The sequence below is a fragment of the Orbicella faveolata genome, unplaced genomic scaffold (assembly GCF_042242905.1).
Source record: "Orbicella faveolata isolate gen_17 unplaced genomic scaffold, um_ofav_v1 contig_47, whole genome shotgun sequence".
NCBI lineage: Eukaryota > Metazoa > Cnidaria > Anthozoa > Scleractinia > Merulinidae > Orbicella > Orbicella faveolata.
Window position 1 is genome coordinate 17,033,901 of NW_028301577.1, and position 6,582 is coordinate 17,040,482.

Below are 6,582 nucleotides of genomic sequence, written 5' to 3' on the forward strand. Positions count from 1 at the left end.
GTGGTGTTAAAACCAAGCCACCCGAAACCTGCAGTGTCGATGCAGTGCCCACGAGAGCTGAATTAGTCGCTTCCAAAAGGGCCATGTGACCGAATGGCTCTGAATACAATAATATTTGGATTATGATTCCACCTCAGACATGTCTTAAAGTAACATCCACTGGGATTAAGCATTAAAACAACTTAGTATATATTTTGCAACTGTGGAAGCAGCTGTAAACTGAAAAGGCAATTTAATATGTTGTAAAACACATTTGTAATAGATAGTAGGCAAGGTAAAAGGCGCAAGCAATTGAACGTGCAGACGTGATCTTCCGCTTTTTGTGAAACAAAACAATCTTAAGTTGTTGAAAATGATTTCCAATGCTCAAATTCTTCAGTTACGCTTAATATTCAAGCTAAAAAGAACTTTCTTGAGCGTTTTTTTATCACAACATTTATCCTGGAGAGATGGCCATGACAAAAATTTATCAAGCAGCTAGTGGACGTAGGCTGGCGGCGTCAAAAAGGCAAAGTTGTATTTAATGGATCTACTTGTTGACTTCCAGTACACGTCACTGAGCTAAAGTTTAGTCCACAATTGCGATGTTAAACACGAGTTGTAAGTAAACTTCACGAATAGCATAATTTTTGATAATGCTACGGCCTTTTACACCTCTTGTGCGGCCCTCAGTTTTCAGTTGTGCAGTGGTTGTACGGTAGTGTGACAGTTATCCTCTACTGTAACGGTAACAGCGGTTTTAGTCCTGCGCGGCAGAACCTGTACAGCTCTTAGCGGTTTTATTCTGTATAGAAAGTAGGTTATAAAGTGGTATTGTGAAACACGGCAGATTGAAACCGGCAGAGGTGAGTCTTCAACTCAGACAAACATGCAAGATAAAAACCTATTTTGTCCTCCTCAAATATTTAATCAGCTGAATCTAAGGTCATGTTATGTTATCAATCCCCAGTATCCTTTGGTAGTGTTTTTTTTTTTGGAGCTGTGTTCATCCGGAAAAAATATGTGGACAGAAGGCTTACAAAATGAGAGAAAACAATGATATCTCGGTCTTTCGGGAAGAGGCGCTGTCTTACTGAAATAGAGTTATGAGGTTTTAAAATGAGTTATTTTTCTTTATAATTTCCACACCCGTTTTTAGACATGAACGCTAGCATACAAAGGCGGCAATTCGATTTTTGTCGTTTGAATGTTTTAATATACTTCGTTTTTTAACTCTTTGTTTGAGCCGGATTTTAACACTGGAAGATGAGGAGACCCTATGCCACAACTTCATTTCAGATTAAAACATGGTAAAACGCTACCCTTCGGGTAGAAGAGAGTAACGGGCTTTGCCGCTCCACCTCAAACGAGATAAAACGCATACCTCCAACATCGATCATAAGACCAGGTGCATTTTTCATTATGAAGTTATCTGTCTAGAAACACTTGCGGTTGCAAAACTCGCGCTAATTAGTAATAGCATGATATACCCTTAACTCTTATACGCCCACCTCGCGGTTACCGATAGACCTATCAATCTGTAAACAAAAAAATTATTTCCGACTTTAAGACCCTCCGACAGCATGTCTAGTTTAAAATGAAATGAATTTGATTGATTTTATGTTTTGAAGTTTAATTAAAAAACCTTAAATGAAAAACTAGTCAACACTCAGCTCATTTCCAAAGCGTTTTTTTCATTCCACTTATAACAACCCTCCCCCTGATTTAGGCCCCGCTGTTTATAAGCCCATACAAAACTACTTACGTACTTGTGTAAGCACAGGGCGTATATGCCACAGTTCACAATATTAAAACCGGTCGCTGTCTTCACAAATTAACGCACTACCATTTAGTTCAAAAGTTATAAATTGTAAATAAAATTGTGCCTTAAAGTCAAATATATAACATTACGTTTCGGGCCCGATCCTCCATCATATTTAAGGTGGTATGGTACCCTCAAATGGACCAAAAAGTTTGTTTAAATATGGTGAAGAAAGATCAATTGTGTGCTATCGCACTCAAGAAGAGAAATTAAATTTCTAGAGTTTTACTCAAAATGGTTGCTATGGAAACCAGCCACAGCCTTTTGAGGTAGTGTTTTACAGTATTGACGCCAACACTTCCTGCTCTTTTACAAAACAAGATTTGACTGTCAAATAAGCATATCGTGTAAGTTTCTGTTTTGTTCTGTGCAATGAACCTAAGTTTTGACAGTTAACTCTTATTTTCAGTGCTTTCTACAAGCTTTATTTGGAAATAACCTTACTTTTTACCACACCCAGTGGACAAATCATCTCATGTCACGTGACAGACGTTAAAATGTTACGATCTTTTAGGTTTATAACATCACGACACTATTGGTCTTTGATGAGCCCAAGTTTCGGAAATTCTACTTAAAAACCTTGCAAAGTAGAAATGTTGGCGCGAAGTCAGTCGGTACAAAAGTAAACTTTTGAGAAAAATGCACGTTAAGTTTCTTACACGAAGAATTAAGCATATAACAAGCCACAAATAGCGAGGGGGGGTGTGCAGATTGGATCTCGGGGGAGGGGGTGCAATGGTTGTTCTATTTTGTAAAAAGTTACCGCAGTTGTGGGAAATATTCCTTTTCATAAGGGAAATGAATTAGCCTGTGATGGCAAAGCTTTTCACAACCAATCATACCAATAGAGTTGTCCATGTCTAAATAGTTTCGTTCATATTTGTTAAAACTAAACTATATTTTTGGTCACGTTCGTATAGCAAACAGTCGTTGCTATGGCCGTTGCTACGTGAAAAAACTTATACCACTGTGTACCTTCCTTAAATTTCACACTCATCTCGAAGAAAATTCGGCAAGATCGTTTCAGAGTTTTTTTGACAAGTCCTCAAGGGTCTTAAGTCTGGTATTTCCAAGAAATTGAATTTTTCATGAACATCGCCATATTTTAGGGTATCATACCCCCTTAAGTTTTGGTACTTCTGTATTTAGTTAGCCTTACCATCGACTACCACGTAATCTTGCATCGTTGAATATACATCTGTATTCCTTCACATTCAAGAGTGACCTGTTTATCTATGACATATTAAAACAGCCAAAAAGACAACGGTAAACATTGAGCTTCAATATTCCGGCGGAATTTTATCCTTATATACCCATTATCACTAAACGTTGACAGTCAACCTACAAACAGTCGAAAGTTTAACCGTCAGAGCTATTTTTTTTTAATATCAACCGTCGGAGGCATTGAGGCCCTCCTTATAGCCTGGGAAAGCAGATTTTTTATTTATTTATTTTGTTTTGTTTGCACAAACTCGAGAATGAATCTTTTGCCTTTCTAGACTGTAAATATACCAAAATAGTCACGAAAAAGAAAACCTCCAGATTATAGGGATTATTTCACGATTCGGTGCAAGTGCAAGCTCTGATGTAGTCCACTCAATCTCATTACTTATAAGCCATTCAGATGCGAGTAGATAACTCGTGCGCCCAGTCCAGAGTAAAACCGTCAGGCCAATTGAAATAATAGATTCGATGTTCAATCTTGAATTCGACATATTCAGTGTAAATCTGTTAATTGACATCTTCCGTGACATTTGGGCATCGGAAATTCTGCCAGCCTTTGTTTCGGCTGCGCTGTATGGTTACAGAAAGACTATCAGTACGCTTTCTCAAAATTATAATCTATGATTACTGAAGTTACTGAGATACACCTGGTTGATCCAAAAACGAAAATGTTCCTTATGGATGGAGTCGGAATTTCACCTCTATCTCGTCTCGTTTTCGCGAACGACCGCGAAATTTTTAAAGGATAGGGTCAGCTGCAAGCTTCCGATTGTTTTGTAAACAATGAAACTGAATGCCATCGGTCGAAAGAAGGTATTTTTTTACGCGGGTGAAATGGGAACCTAAGCTTGCTTTCTTGAAAGGGAGCCTGAACAAAATATTTATTGCAAGAAACAACATAATAGGATTTTGTAAAAAAGAAAAGTCAGCAAAAGGGCGCGGTGATGATTCGTTAACTAGCCCGGCCATCAGACAAACATCCGTGTCGGTAAAGAAGCTAAACTACGTGGCTTGCAAAACGTAATTTCAATAAAACGTGTAAATAGTCATTGAGAAATGTCTTCGTCACCTCTGTTAATTAAAATTATGTCAACAGCTTCAGGCTGGAAAGGAGAAGCAAAAATCATATATTTATTATTCGTTACCTGAAATAGTTGCATTAGGTAAATAATAGTGAATATCTTGACACAATTCTTGCTTCAGGTACTGTACGCCGCGGAAAGAACGCTACAAAAACACGAAGGTAAGAGAATTCTGTAAAAATATTTAATTGAACGTGCTTACTTCATTTGTACTTTTTTAGCGGGAATCCGAGAACATTAATATAGAAAAAGTTCAACAAGCTAAAAAAGAAACAAGAAAATAACTTATTTTGCAAACGGGTTGCTTGGCCGACCCAATGTTTTTTGATAGAGTAAAAAAACAGCCTGATTCAAGGTCTATTCTCTTTTAAGTCCTTTATTTCTTGATTTTCCTTCATTTTTGTTTAATACATTCGAAAGTAGCTCTGATATTTAAATCATTCACGTCAACGCTTTCAAACAACTTTTGAAGTCGATCACGAGATCGCGCTACAGAATAGCAGTCCTTCCGCACGTCGAAACATGGACGTATTTATCTTTCGCCCAACCCGCTGATCCAGTGTCACGAGAGAGAGGTGATGGCAAACGACGCATTTTATTGGAAAAGGTCGATACGCCGTAAATACAGCGTTATACACGACTGTGTTTTTTTAAAACTCGATAGAAACAGGGAGAAAATGTTTTCTATTTCTTTTCGAAAATCCTGTAAGAAAAAGAAAGGAAAAATCGTTCGTTTAATTCGACTATCAAAATGAAAGTTGTACTTGCTCGCACCATCATCCAGGTCAGCAGCTGGTGCTAGTTCTGTGTTTCTATCAAGTTATTTTTTTAATATAAATGTCTATTTGGAATACTTTCTCACTGGAAGTAAATTGGCGTCGATTTGCAGCCATTAAGACCCAGGCATTAAAACCAGAGAATTTAATGAGATCTAGAAGTCGTCACTCTTTGCAGCTAATTCCATCGCAGCAGTAGGAGGACATTAATTTAAAATAATGGGCGTGTTGTCATTAAGGTGGCTCAAAACAGTTTCCAGCAGTTAGATTTTGATGGGTCGTTGTAACCACTCTATCACTTGATGCTACAACCATGGTATCAAAAAGCTCTCCAATGATTGGTGAGTCTTCAGCTAGGTATCCAGAGATAGATCCTACTGATTTACTCGAGATGACGGAGAATAATCATAACAACAACACTCAAAGAAGCACAAAAACCTGGGTTAAAGTGTTTGACTTGTGGCGTGCTGAGCGAAGCGAAGTGAGAAAGCTTGAGGTTTGATATTTGCCTCGTTCATCTGTTTCTGGGTGCCATATAATTAATGGGTAATAGGACTACATGCTTATCCAATTTGGAAATAATTGGGCGAGAAAAATCCCTCTGACTGCCAAATTGGACTCGCCCTACGGCCTCGTCTAATTTGGCAGTCCTCGGAATTTTCCTCATCCAGTTATTTCCAAATTGGACTGCATGTAGTCCTATTACATAAACAAATGTCCGACGCTGCAAAAACACAGTTTTTTATTCCAACAAGCTGAATTTTTTACATGCAAAAGTTTCACCTTTTTTCAATACTTTAAAGATTTAACAATTAAATTCTGTCAACGTTCGACGGAGTTATGAGTTTTTTAAAATATCTCCTGCCGAACTCCGGAATGTGTGAAGCGTAACGTTCCAAAAGCTAAAAGCTATTTTCGCAAATGTGTGACCTGATCTAGGATCAAGTCTATGATAACTCAAAAGTACTAAAATCAATGTAAAAATGGATACAATAAAATGTGTGCGCATTCTCCACTGCACGCCGCACAGAACTCCACGAATTTGCCAAATATTCGCCATTTTGATGATAAACAAGGATAATTAACGACGGTCGCACCTGTAACCAATATACATGAACCGCAAACGCTTAGAAATAAAACAACCACCACTACAGGTCAGATTGTGGATTTTAAATGAGATTTTCCTCGGTTTAGCCGTTGTTTCAGGAAAAATCTACCTTCAGTCGGCCTTTTAAACAGTATAAATGATGATGACCTTCCCACCATCGATATGCAAATTACCGTAGCCGGATGAGTCCGTGTCATTTGCTATGGGACGGCCAACTAGTACATTAAACTGCTTTCTTTGAAGATACGTCCTAGAGCAAATAATTGTTCCTTACCTGAGGGGAAAAAATCTCCACTCAGCCTCTCAGTAAAGCTTTCCTTTAAGTCTGCGAGTTTCTTTCATTTACCGCGATGTCGGGTAACGCAATGTTTATCACTTGTTCGTTTCAGACTGGCTCTTTTGTCCAAAACCTTCTCTCTCGAGAATTACCGTACTACTAAAACCTTTATGCCACTGGGCTTTCACTTTAGTTCAAAAAATTTTGCATGGGTTTATCTTCGCTGGGGGTGCGAGCGGAAAGAATTTTATTTCAAAATTCAAAATGTCAGCCTGGAGAAAACGTAACGTGCACATTGGCGGGGGGGGGGTACT